This window comes from Staurois parvus, unplaced genomic scaffold (genome assembly GCF_062004578.1).
Source record: "Staurois parvus isolate SC_StPar_1 unplaced genomic scaffold, SC_StPar_1.0 ptg000292l, whole genome shotgun sequence".
In the NCBI taxonomy this organism is placed as follows: domain Eukaryota; kingdom Metazoa; phylum Chordata; class Amphibia; order Anura; family Ranidae; genus Staurois; species Staurois parvus.
The window spans coordinates 2,985,431-3,000,625 of NW_028318088.1; positions in this window are offsets into that span (position 1 = coordinate 2,985,431).

The window sequence follows — 15,195 nt, forward strand, 5'->3', positions numbered from 1 at the left end:
GCCGTACATCTGGACTTAAATCCAATTGAGTTGCTGTGGCATGAGCTTAAACAGACTGTTCATGCTTGAAAGCCCTCCAATGTGGCTGAATTAAAACAATTCTGCAAAGAAGGGTGGGCCAAAATTCTCCACAGCAATGTGAAAGACTCATTGTCAGTTATCGCAAATGCTTGACTGCAGTTGTTGCCTCCAAGGGTGGCACAACCAGTTATTAGGTTTAGGGGGCAATTACTTTTTAACATAGGGCCAGGCAGGTTTGAACATGTTTTTTCCCTTAATAAATGAAATCATCATTTAAAAACTGCATTTTGCATTTACTCAAAGGTTATCTGTGTGTAATATTAAAATTTGTTTAATCTGAATCATTTAAGTGTGACAATATGCAAAAAAAATACTTTTTCACAGCACTGTAAAATGAGTTAATTTTAATCTATAACTGGTCCTATTTAAAATGACACTAAAATTATGATTCTGGTGCAAAGCATTGCAAAGTTATTTACAAATTAAATAAAGCAGTTTTTTTTTTTATTTGTAAGCTTTTTTAAATGTGAAATGTATAAATATATGTTAAAGGTGTAAAAACATTAACAAACAAAAACAAATAAAGTTTAAATATTAATGGTAAATAAAAAAACAAAAAAAACTAAAAAATCAGCAGGAAAATAATAATTGGATGGAGAAGGAGAATAAGGAGTTAATTAGATTAGAGTAAACCAAAAAAAGAGTAAAATAAGGGGTTAAACAGAGGAACATTTTTTTTTTTTTTTAAACAACTTTTTTCACTTGTCAGGTGGCTTTAACTAACATGTATCTGCAGATTGAAGTTCATCCCTTTGATCTACAGATCAATGAATAGAATTCTACAAATCTAACAATAAGTTACATTGTATCTTTCTGTAGCATCTGAGCAAGTGTTATTTATAAACACTGTCAGGCTGCTTTTTTTGACACTAAAGCAACCAACCTTTTTTACATTCTGTGACAAAACATGTCCAATAAAAAAAATGAAAAAAATATAATTTCTTCATAATATTAGGCCAAAATGTATTCTGCTACATGCCATTGGTAAAAAACAAATTCCCAATAAGTGTATATTAATTGGTTTGCGTGAATTATAGAGTCTACAAATGATGGTACAGTATATATACCGGAATTTTCTTATATATATATATATATATATATATATATACTAGTAATGGCGGTGATCAGAGACCTATAGTGGAACTATGATAGTGCAGTGGGCAATCTGACATTAACACTTTGTGGGAACTGACTAACTGCCACTGACACTTATACAGCGATCAGTGCTAATAATATGCACTGTCACTGTACTAATGACACTGGCTGGGAAGGGGTTAACATTTAGGGGCAATCAAAAGGTTAACTGTGTGCCTAACAATGTTTACTACAGGTACTGTGTGCTGATTTTACTAAGCAATATGATGGTTCTTACTCCCTGCTTTGCAGGGAGAAAAAAAAAAAAGGCACACCGCTGCTGTGTTTAGAGAACCCTGTGTTGTTTACCAACACAGGGCTTTCTTCTGTCATTTGCTCAACCAGTCAGTTAGACCCAGCCATTGAGCTGTAGCAATTCCCTACCTGGAAATACCAAATCACAAACATGTACGAGATCTGGCACAGGAGAGCCGCAGGCCCACAGTATATTTGCATGGGCCAGTTGGCAAGCGGTTAATACAGGGTACATCCTATTCAACTGTCCAGTTCATTGGTATTAATGCATCATTTCAAGAATTCAGTTTCCAAGTCCTGTGGTATATTCTTGTAACTGTTCTGATGATGCCCCAATATGACACATGGTTTTCAGGAGGGGTGCTGTAGTGTACTCAGTGATATCACATGGTGTGCTAGTTCCAAGCCTTAGGCCTCCTTTGCTCCAGAGCTTTTTCCCCAGGAGGAGCTATCCTGTGTTCATTGGATCATTTTGTCTGTTCTGCTGCTGACATCCCAAGTGAAAGAACTAGACTCGTCCTCCCATATATATAATGAAAGGGAAGGGAAATTCCCTCTAGAACAGTGGTCTACAAACTGCAGCCTGGGGGCCGGATGTAACCCTTTGCTTGTCTTTTTCCAGCCCCTTGGGAACTATTTCATTCACCAACACTAATGTTGCACAGTTCCTGCCAATGACACCAACAATGGGGCACAGTTCCGTTCCTGCCAATGACAAAAATAATGGGGCACAGTAACGATGGCCATAATTCCAATGGCCAATGATGCCAATGATGGAGCATCATTCCTCCCAATGATACCATTGATGGGGCACAGTTCCTCCACATGACATCAACAATGGGGCCCAATGACTCTAATGAAGGGGCACAATTCATCCCAATGATACCAATGATGGGGCACACTTCCCCCCAATGATACCAATGATGGGGCACAGTGCCTCCCTATGACATCAACAATGGGGCCCAATGACTCTAATGATGGGGCACACTTCCTCCCAATGACCCCAGTGATGAAGCACAATTCCTCCCAATGACATCAACAATGGGGTACAATTCCTCCAAATCACACCAATGATGGCACGCTATTCCTACCGATGACATCAATGTTGGGGCACTATTCCTACCAATTACACCAATGATGGGTCGTGATTCCTCCCAATGACATCAATGATGGGGCACAATTCCTTCCAATCACACCAATGACTGGGCACTATTTTTACCAATGGCACCAATGATGAGACACTATTCCTACCAATGAGCCAATGATGGGGCACTATTCCTACCATTGATGAGGCACTATTTCTACCAATGACACCAAGAATGGGGCCCAATGACACCAATGATGAGGCACAATTCCTCTTAATGACACGAAGAATGGGGCACTGTTTATTCCAACAGATGCTGGGATATTTTCTACTCCCACAGGCCACAGTGTGGTCCCTCTAAAGTCTGGAGGACAGTAAACTGGCCCTTTGTTTAAAAAGTTTGGAGACCCCTGCTCTAGACCACAAACTAAAGAGAGTGTTCAGTGAAAAGAGAAAATTCTCACTTCCATCTGCCTTCTGACAAAACCACCTTCCATTACATGCCTTATTTTAGACCAGTGACGTCACTGTATCTCTGTGCTGCCCTAGGTAATACCCACAGGTGATGCTGAATCCCCATGATTGAACGAATTGAAATAGAATGAATGAAAGGATAGGACCAAGGATAGTTAGACAGGGAAGGAAAATCCAAGAGGATGCTGGACGTCCTCCATCAAAGATATAAAGCAGACTCTGTATGACTTACTGTAGCTTCAAATGCACACTGGGAAAAGCTCAGTGAAATCAGATATTATTTTTAATATAGGACAGAAGCCTGTACAACTCTGCAGGACTGACGGTAAGGCTGGAGTTCTTTTTCATTCCTAAATGTTGCAGCTTTCTGTAAAATAATGCCTTGTGATTCAACTTTAAAGGTCCTTGGTTCAAGTCCTGTTAGGACCAAGGAAGATTGTCACTGCCCTGAGATGGAATGCAAATATGTGTTAAAAAGGTTGAAAAGAGTATTGGGCAGTCTAGACAACTGTTTAATCTCCGGAAGGTTTTACCCCCTTCATGACCAGGCCATGTTTTTCTATTCAACACTGTCATACTTTAACTGGCAGCTCTGTCATGCAACACTGTACCCAAGTTAAATTGTTATCATTTTTTGGCACACAAGTAGAGCTTTCTTTTGGTGGTATTTGATCACAACTTGTTTTTTTATTTTTTTCTATATAAATGAAAACTGAACAAAAATTTTGAAAAATGTATCAGTTCTCAGACTACAGACAATGATCATGCATTAACTTGTGCAGTACCTTGCCACATGCTTCATGTTTCTACACAAATGGAAATTGCAAATGATTGTGAAGATCTGCTGTGCTTTAGGCTGACCATGCAGGACAACAAAGGACACCCTGAAACTACATGATCAACGCACATCTTATGCAGGTAAAACACAAGGTGCTGGTAGAAAGGTTTATAATGCTTTTAAAGTGGAACTTTGCCCATAACAGTTTGATAACAATGAATGTTTTTTAACAAAATAACATACATTCCACATTAATAATTATGCAACCAAGATTAGTGTTTGCTGTATATTGCCTCCAGCATTACTCCCGTTTTTTCTTCCTGGAGGCCACCATTTTGTTGAAGTCCAGAGCAGTCAATTCCAAATTGGAAACTCTCCCCTCTTCTTGTTCTCAAAAACTATATGTCACTCTCTACAATTAGAATATGTACATTTCCAGCCTTGATTGTATGTCTTGGCTCACTTAGAAGGGAAGGCTGACAGAAGCTTTATAGTCACAGATCTGCCAATGAGGGAGAAAGGAGATCATATAAGACAGGCAGACAATGTCTCCCTGGCAGCAGAGTTTGTCCTGTCACCTCTCCAACTTTTCTCTTCTCTCTCCCTAATCTGTGTCCCCCACAGTCTGTGTCATTCCTGTTGCTTTCTTCCCCCTTTAGAAACGGTACATTTTAAAGCTGTCAGCAGATTGGCCTCTAGTGATTGCTATTAGGCACAGTGTCGAGAACAGAGAGCAACTGAGCATGTGCAGAGCAGGAGGAGACAGTGTATTACTGGATCTTAAACCATATAGACACTTTTTTAATGTTTTACATATCTATACCTGAAAAAGAGGCCGGCCTGAAGTGATCTAGCAGGACTACATTTTCTGAATAAAGTTCCACTACCACTTGCCTATCGGGCACTTATACCCCTTCCTGCCCAGGCCAATTTTCAGCTTTCAGCGCTGCCACACTTTGAATGACAATTGCACGGTCATGCAACATTGTACCCATAGGACATTTTTATCATTTTTTCACACAAATAGAGCTTTCTTATAGTGGTATTTACTCACTGGTGGGTGTTTTATTTTTTGCACTATAAACAAAAAAAGAGCAAAAAAATTTGAAACAAAAAGTTATAAAATTTTGCAAACAGGTAATTTTTCTCCTTCACTGATGTGCATTGATGAGGCTGCACTGATAGGCAGCACTGATGGGCACTGATAGGCAGCACTGACGAGGTGGCACGGATAGGCGGTACTGATGGGCACTGATAGGCGGCACTGATAGGCGGCACTGACAGTCGGAACTGATGGGCACTGACTGACGGCACTAACTGGCGGCACTGCTGGGCACTGACTGGCGGCACTGTTGGACACTAATTGGTGGCACTGCTGGGCGGCACTGATGGATGGCACTGCTGGGCTGCACTGATGGGCACTGGTGGGTGGCACTGGTGGGCACAGGTGGGTGGCACTGCTGGGCACAGTTGGGTGGCACTGCTGGGCACAGTTGGGTGGCACTGTTGGGCACTTGCGGGTGGCACTGCTGGGCACAGATCATCAGGGCACTGATCATCAGTGCCCTGATTATCGGTGCCAATCCCTCCTCTGACAACTGCCGGTTCTGAGCAGTACTTTCATCATGCTGTGACAGCGTGAGGAAAGTGCAGCCGATAACCGGCAATTGCATTTCCCGATGATCAGTGTGTCATTGGACACGGCTGTTCACGTGGTAAAAGGCCGCTGTGATTGGCCTTTTACCATAACATGTCATCAGCTGTGTCAGTAGGACACAGCGATCACGGAGATCGCCGAGTGCGCACCCCAGGGGGCACGCATGAGAGCACATTCTGGGAGGAACTGGCCGGCCGCAGTGAAGCCATCATTCGGCTATCTGCAGTCGGCAAGGGGTTAAAGTATTATTAAGGCCACAACAATAAAATCAGTCTGTATATGCAGTAAAGCATGCTTGTTATACTCACTATGGAACCTCTGTGTTGTGTTAATCCTCTGCGTTGTGTAAAAACATTGTTTGATCCTGATTTCTCGGATCCTCCCCTTCTTTCGGATCCATCCCCCTTTTACCACCTGATAAGACATATTGTGTGGTGACACTCTACACATGCTAAGTTTGGTGTGTATTGCTAGAGTTTTTTTTTTTGGGGGGGGGAAAGTGCATGTGATCAGCACAGGGCCAATCAGCACTGTCCATACAGAGGTCAGGGGTTCTGCATCCTACCAGAGCAAAATGAAAACTCCTCCTACAAGCTTTAACCAGAGCTCTGCTGGACACTGATAGAAGTCACAAGACTGCTTTAACTGCTGATGAGAAAAGGTATTTAGCAGTTTATATTTACTAAAATAATTGAATTTCCATGTTGTGTGTGCTGTGGGAGACCAGATATAGTGAAGGCAGTAACACTTGAAGTTAATTTGAAATGTCAGACAAAACAAAAACACCACCCAATACCTGCAGCACCAAAGCAATGTTTTAAAACTTGAAATGACAAAAGTCCTTGAATTTTTGTTTTTGTAGACTATAAAATTATAATGAATATGTTTTATGGGACTGAAAGACACAGTCAAATGAAAGCGCCATTAACACACTGAAATACATAAGACTGAATATTGTTAACCTTTGATATCACCACAATATAAAACCCTTTGTAATGGGATTTGAAATGTAAAACATTACAAAGTAAACCCATGCATCATACAGACATCTGGAGCTCTGGATGAACCTGAGCTCATTACTTCCTGCTACACAATGTGCACAGTTTACAGAGTACAGACACTTCACAGAGCACACTTCATTGCAATGTTGCAGCAGCATTATCTTCATTTACACCTGGCATGTAGCTATGGGGTTTTTACAGTAAGGTTTTGCAGGGCCTTCAAATGTTTGCCACTATGGTGTCTACCAGGGGAGGACTGACAATTCATAGGGCCCCCGGGCAATAGGGGATCATGGGGCCCCTGCGTCCTTGCCCAAACTTAAAAAAGCCTATGAAAAAGGTACCAGGAGCATCTCATGGGGCCCCCTACTGACCCCGGGCCCTCGAGCAGTGCCCGAGTTTCCAAATGATCAGTCCGCCCCTGCCAGAGGCATCTCATGGGGCGCCCTACTGACCCGGGCCCTTGGGCAGTGCCCGAGTGGCTAAATGGTCAGTCCTGACCTCTGCACTCACTGCCACCGCTCTAACATGCACTTTTGTACATTTCACAGCTGGAGTGTGCAGGGAATGCATGGTGACCTGCCCACGCGCAATCATGTGTGCATTCAAAAGACGACTGTGAGCAGGCAGTTGAGTGGACATGTTCTGAACGAAAAAATTAATTTCGTTCTGATTCGTTATTTAAATAATTTTGTTTTAATTTGCTTTTGCAATGCGTTTCATTTTGTTTTCACATTCAATTCAATACGAATTCATATTCGACCAAATTTGGAAAATTCGAATTGGCATTCGCTTTCGAAAGACAGTTATATTTTTTCTGTTTTATTCAATTCTATTTAATTGCTTTTTCTATTCTATTTTATTCTTTTCTATTCTCTTATTTTCTATTAATTTCTATTCTATTCTAATATATTCAAATTCAAATTTATTCTATTCGAAATGCGAATTTTAGAAGACGGTTATATTCTTTTTATTCCATTCTATTTTTATTTCTATTCTATTCTATGCTTTTCTATACTATTCGAATCTATTCTATTCAAATGTATTCTATTAGAAATTCGAATTTCGGAAGACAGTTATATTCTATCTATTTTATTCTATTCTATTGTTTTTTTCTATTCTATCTTAGTCTATTCTTTTTCTATTCTAGTCTAATCTATTCTATTCAAATTTGAATTTATTCTATTCAAAATTCGAATTTCAGAAGACAGTTATATTCTTTCTATTAAAATTATTTTCTATTGTTATTTTCTATTCTGTTCTATTCATTTCTATTTTAGTCTAATCTATTTGATTTGAATTTGAATGTATTCTATTTGAAATATGAATTTCGGAAGACAGTTATATTCTTTCTATTAAAATTCTATTCGATGGTTTTTTTTTATTCTATTCTTTCCTTTTCTATTCTAATCTATTCTATTCGAAATTTAAATTTTGAAAGACAGTTATATTCTTTCTATTAAAATTATATTCTATTGTTATTTCTATTCTATTCTAATCTATTCTATTCAAATTCAAATGTATTCTGTTTGAAATTTAAATTTCAGAAGACTGTTATATTCTTTCTATTTTATTCTATTCTATTGTTTTTTTATATTCTATTCTTTTATATTCTATTCTTTTATATTCTATTCTTTTCTGTCCTCATCTTTTCTATTCTACTCCTTTCTATTTTATTCTAATTTATTCTATTTGAAATTTGAATTTTGGAAGACAGTTATATTCTTCCTATTCTTTTTTTAATTCTATTCTATTCTATTCTTTTTCATTCTATTTTAATCTATTCTATTCTTTTATATTGTATTCTTTTCTATTTTTTTCTATTATACTCTTTTCTATTCTATTCTATGTTAATCTATTCTATTCTTTTAAGTTCTATTCTTTTCATATTCAAGTTGAATTCGGTTTGAAGTTTGTCCGAATCTTGTTTCGTTATTTCGGATTCATTACAATTGTAATTTAGAAATTCTGATCTCAGAACACAAAACATTTGTGCAAATTTGAATTTGGAACAAAAAGAGCCGCACATGTCTACAGGTAAGTGTTTGTTATTGCAGAAGAGACATTGCATGTCTCTTCTGCAATAAGGAGCTGCCTGCTCGCAGTTTTCTATTAGTTACATGTAGTTCTGCTAAAAATATAATCATCAGCACAAAAGTGTGAAAAAGGATATCAATTATAGAGGTCATTAGTGTCCAGAAACAACTCAAAATGTCTCCCATAAAACTACTGGATACGAAATAAAGTCCATGGCTTTGCAGCACCCTGCAAAGTTGGAAATCCTTGAACAGTATTAGAAAACATACATGTGTAAAAGCACCATTGTGTAAAATCCTTAATATGTTTTTATGAACACAAAAGTGATTGATGCAAGCACACGTAACAAAAAATCCAAGTGGAAAATCTTTCATATCAACAGGCACAGGAGTCCAACTAGCAAATCCTCATAGCAAAAATGTTCGCTGCCTCAGTCATAAATAAATGACTAAAGTGGTTCAGGGGCAAACCGTCTTCATCAGAGCCACACATTGTGGCTTCGTCTTTGGAACAAAAGTCTACTTAAAGCAGAGTTAAAGTCTCCACACTTACCTTTTATCAGATTAACTTCTTGCTGACCAGCCACTTTAGAAATAAGGTGGCAAGTCGGCATGGCTGGGCAAAACCACGTTTTAAAACGTGCGTTTGCAAAACAGGTAGGGGGCGCGCACGAGGCACGTGCCCGCCCTACCCGTCCCGCCGATCGTGGCCGCGGTTGTCAGTCGCCGGGTCACAGCCAGTCATTAACTACCGTGTCCCAGCGATTAGCGGTAATCACTGACAGAGAGGACGGCTCCAGTGTTTACACTGCAGCTGTGCTTTCTGTCAGTCCCGTCAGCTCCTGACATGCTGATCCGGAGAGAAGAGTTTATCTCTCTGGATCAGTATGTTCCCCTGCAGTACACACCCCCTAGTAAAACACTCCGTTCGCACAGTTAACCCTTTCAGTAAATAAAAAAGTTAACCCCTTCCTCCCCAGTGCCATTAGTACAGTGTCAGTGTTTTTTTTTGCACTGATCACTGTATTGGTGTCACTGGGGATGTCAGTGACCCCAAGTCAGTTCCCCCCCAGTGTCAGAATGTCCGCCATAGTCCCGCAGTCCCGCCATAAGTCACTGATCGCCGCCATAAGTCGCTGATCGCCGCCATTATTAGTATAAAAAAAAATTAAAAATCCCAGTATCTTTCCTGCCATTTGTAAACGCTATAACTTTCACGTAAACCAATTAATTTACACGTATTGGGTTTTTTTTTTTTAGCAAAGACATGTCGCAGAATACATTTTGGCAGAAATTTATGACTAAATTTGATTTTTACATTTTTTTTTACTGGACATGTTTTATAGCAAAAAGTCTCAAAATTGTCAGCCTTTTTTTTTATAGTGCAAAAAATAACGCACAGGCGATCAAATACCACCGAAAGAATGCTCAATTTGTGGGAAAAAAAGGACAAAAATTTCATTTATGTACCGTATTGCATGACCGCGCAATTGTCCGTTAAACTAGCGCAGCGCTGTATAGCAGAAAAATGGAGTAAATTGCAGTATCTATACCAGCAATGGGCAAACTACGGCCCGCGGGCCGTATACGGCCCGGCGGACCTTTTAATCCGGCCCGCGGAGCTAGGCTCCCGCTAGGCTCCTCTCACAGTCCGCCCTGAAGACCGGTGTAGCATGAAAATCTGTCTCCTATGAGGATCTGTCCCCCTCGACGTATCTGCGCATGTGCCGGAGATCGCCGATCGGCTGCTAATGCCTGAAACTGGCACATGCGCAGATACGTCGAGGGGGACAGATCCTCATAGGAGACAGATTTTCATGCTACACCGGAACGGCGCGGGAACACGGCGAGAGGAACGCGCGGAGCAAAAGTAAGTGAATTGACACAGGGGGGACTTGGGGACTTAATATGGGGGATGAATTAATATGGGGAATGAATTACTATAGGGGGGATGAATTACTCTAGGGGGGATGAATTACTATATGGGGGATGAATTACTATGGGGGATGAATTACTATAGGGGGGATGAATTACTATAGGGGGGATGAATTACTATATGGGGGATGAATTACTATGGGGGATGAATTACTATATGGGGGATGAATTACTATATGGGGGATGAATTACTATGGGGGATGAATTACTATATGGGGGATGAATTACTATGGGGGATGAATTACTATATGGGGGATTAATTACTATATGGGGGATGAATTACTATGGGGGATGAATTACTATATGGGGGATGAATTACTATATGGGGGATGAATTACTATGGGGGATTAATTACTATGGGGGATGAATTACTATATGGGGGATGAATTACTATGGGGGATGAATTACTATATGGGGGATGAATTACTATATGGGGGATGAATTACTATGGGGGATGAATTACTATATGGGGGATGAATTACTATATGGGGGATGAATTACTATATGGGGGATGAATTACTATGGGGGATGAATTACTATATGGGGGATGAATTACTATATGGGGGATGAATTACTATGGGGGATGAATTACTATATGGGGGATTAATTACTATGGGGGATGAATTACTATGGGGGATGAATTACTGTATGGGGGATTAATTACTATGCTTACTATGGGGGAATATTACTATACTTACTATGGATGACACATACACATCATTCATCTACTCTTGGTCTGGCCCCCGGGTCCAATATATGAACCCATTGCGGCCCTCAAGTCAAAAAGTTTGCCCACCCCTGATCTATACCATAGTTTGTAGATGTTATAACTTCCACACAAAGCAATCAATATACACTTATTGGGATTATTGTTACCAAAAACATGTAGCAGAATACATTTTGGCCTAAATTTATAACCAACTTTGAGTTTACTATATTTTTACTATTTTTTATAGCTGAAAGTAAAAAAATATTGTTTTTCTTCAAAATTTTTGGTCTTTTTTTGATTACAGCATGAAAAATAAAAAGCGCACAGGTGATCAAATACCACTGAAAGAAAGCTCTATTTGTGTGAAAAAAAGGACGTAAATTTAATTTGGGTGCAGCATTGCATGACCGCGCAATTACCAGTTGAATTAGCAAAAAGAGGCCTGGTCAGGAAGGGGGGTAAATCCTCAGGAGGGCAAGTGGTTAATGGAGATGTACTAACTCCACCAATATCTGACCAAATATGTAAATAAAATTCAACACACGATATCATATAAAAAAATGATGTATACACATTTGTCCGTGAAGCAAGCTTCCTCCAACCTGTTCACAGCTACTTCACTTTTTAAACTCTGTATATAAATGTGCAACAATAACAAACACATCTCTATGTGAAGATACACTTTGCAGAGCTCAGTGGGGAGAGTTCTGAGAGCTGATTGGAGAGAAGAGACACACTCCCCTCCACACAGCTCACAGGAACAGAGCTGAGGCTGTCAATCACCTGGAGGTCCCTCCCATGTCACCATTCTTCTTTGGTGTCAGAAAAACTTGTCAGAAGTGACTCATGCTGATAGCAGTGGAATGAGGCAGCAGACAGTGATGAAACTTAGTGCTCTGGATTGAGACAAGTACACACTACAGAGGGACATGCTTTGTTCATATTTCATGTCTGAGGTTTACAATCACTTTAAAGCAGAACTGAACCATCCTGCCATCTTAGCCTGTTTTTGATCTTCAACTGCCATGATGCTGCACATGTGATCTGTTTGTGACACCAACCATTTGATGGCTTGGTTGAGAACACAAGCCAATGTCACAGTTAGCATTCCCGACACGTGCCTGGAATGTAAAATGCACTGGACTGCATGTGGTGTGAACTGGCCCTAAATAAGTATGTGTGTTCTGGTGGGTTTTTGATGTGTTTTACTGCGTTCCAGTAAGATTCAGTGCGGTTTCGATGCGTTCTAGTGCATTTCTTCCCCGCTTTTTTTCTTCACCTTAAGGGCCGGTTCACACCATAGAAAAACAGTCCGGATGCATTCCAGATGCGTATCTATATGCACATTTTTGGTGCATTCTGGTGCACGTTTGATGCGTTCTGGCTAATTTTTCCCCTCTTTTTCTTCAACTTAAATGATGTGCATCCTGGTGCATTTTTGGTGCGCTTTTGATGTGTTTTACTGCTTTCCAACACAGTTCAGTGCAGAAAAAATGCAGCATGTTTTACTTTTTTTTTCTGGAACTGTTACTGACGGCACTAGTGTGAACTATGCCATTGGAAACCATGTAAACTACTATCAATGCATTTTTGATGCAGACAAAAGTGCACTGGACTGCATGTGGCATGAACTGGCCCTAAATAAGTGTGTTCTGGTACGTTTTTTATGTGTTTTACTGCGTTCCAGTACAATTCAGTGCGGTTTTGATGCATTCTGGTACATTTCTTCCCCTCTTTATTTCTTCACCTTAAGAGCCGGTTCACACCATAGAAACAGTCTGGATGCATTTCAGATGTGTTTTTGATGCTTTCTGGTGCGTTTTTGATGTGTTCCAGTTCATTTTTCCCCTCTCCTTTTCTTCAACTTAAATAAGGACATGTACTTTCCAGTGCGTTTTGATGCGTTTTACTACGTTCCAGTACAGTTCAGTGCAGAAAAAAATGAAGCATATATTACTTTTTCTGGAACTGGAACTGACTGCACTGTGTGAACTGTGCCATTGGAAACCATGTAACCTACCATCAATGCATTCTTGATGCAGAAATAAAACGCACTGGACTGCATGTGATGTTAACTGGCCCTACATAAGTGTGTTTTGGTACATTTTTGATGCGTTTTACTGCATTCCAGTACAATTCAGTGCGGTTTTGATGCGTTCTGGTGCCTTTCTTCCCTTCTTTATTTCTTCATCGTAAGGGCCGGTTCACACCATAGAAACGCAGTCCAGATTATTGTTTTTGATGTGTTCTGGTGCGTTTTTGATGTTTTCCGGTTCATTTTTCCCCTTTTTCTTCAACCTAAATAAGGACATGTGTGTTCCAGTGGACTGCATGTGGTGTGACCTGGCCCTATATAAGTAAGTGCGTTCTGGTACGTTTTTGATGCATTTTTCTGCATTCCAGTACAATTCAGTGCGGTTTTGATGCGTTCTGGTGCGTTTTTGATGTGTTCCAGTTAATTTTTTCCCTTTTTTTCTTCAACTTAAATAAGGACATGTGCGTTCCAGTGGACTGCATGTGGTGTGAACTAGACCTAAATTTGTGTTTTGGTAAGTTTTTGATGCATTTTACTGCATTCCAGTACAATTCAGTGCAGTTTTGATGCGTTCTGGTGCATTTCTTTCCCTCTTTACTTCTTCACCTTAAGGGCCGGTTCACACCATAGAAACACAGTCCAGATGTGTGTTTTTGATGCATTCTGGTGCGTTTTTGATGTTTTTCGGTTCATTTTTTCCCTTTTTTCTTCAACTTAAATAAGGATGTGTTCCAGTGGACTGCATGTGGTGTGAACTGGCCCTAAATAAGTATGTGCGTTCTGGTACGTTTTTGATTTTGCATTCCAGTACAATTCAGTGCGGTTTTGATGCGTTCTGGTGCATTTCTTTCCCTCTTTACTTCTTCACCTTAAGGGCTGGTTCACACCATAGAAACGCAGTCTGGATTATTGTTTTTGATGCGTTCTGGTGTTTTTGATGTTTTCCGGTTCATTTTTCCCCCTCTCTTTTTCTTCAACTTAAATAAGGACATTTGTTCCAGTGGACTGCATGTGGTGTGAACTAGACCTAAATGTGTGTTTTGGTACGTTTTTGACGCATTTTACTGCATTCCAGTACAATTCAGTGCAGTTTCGATGCTTTCTGGTGCATTTCTTTCCTTTTTCACCTTAAGGGCCGGTTCACATCATAGAAACACAGTCCGGATGCGTGTTTTTGATGCATTCTGGTGCGTTTTTGATGTGTTCCGGTTCATTTTTTCCTTTCTTCAATTTAAATAAGGACATGTGAGTTCCAGTGGACTGCATGTGGTGTAAACTGGCCCTATATAAGTATGTGCGTTCTGGTATGTTCTGGGCCAGCTTGCACTACAAAAATGCATTCCAGATCCAGTTCACACCACACACAGTTCCGGTGCAGTTTGCCATGTTCTAGTACGGTTCTGTGCAAAAAAAAATGCAGCATGTTCTACTTTTGTTTCTGCACCGGACACTGACTGGAACTGACTGTACTGGTGTGAACTGGGGCCATTGGAATACATGGAAAACACTGCGTATGCATTTTTGATGCAGAAAAAACGCACTGAACTGCATCTAGTGTGAACAAACCCTTACTGCGTTCCAGTACAGTTCAGTGCAGATAAAATGCAGCATTTTCTACTTTTTTTTTTCTTGAACTGTCCACACTAGTGTGAACTATGCCATTGGAAACCATGTAACCTACTATCAATGCGGTATTGATGCAGAAAAAAAATGTACTGGACTGCATGAAATAAAAGAAAAAATGTGTCAAAAATCGCAAACGTTCCAAGCGCAGGTAAACGAATATGGTGCATGGTGAACTGGTGGTATAAATACAGTAAGGCTGCGTTCACACTAGCTTTGTCAGCAGGTGTCAGACAGGCATTTCGGAAGCGTTTTTAATGCTTCTCAAATGCCTATGAAAATTCTGCACATGGCAGCACACAGTGCTGTTCACAGGGAAGCATTAGCGTTGCAGCAAAACCGACGCCTCATGTCCAGTCATGAGCTGAAGCCTCCCATTCAAGTCTATGGTGA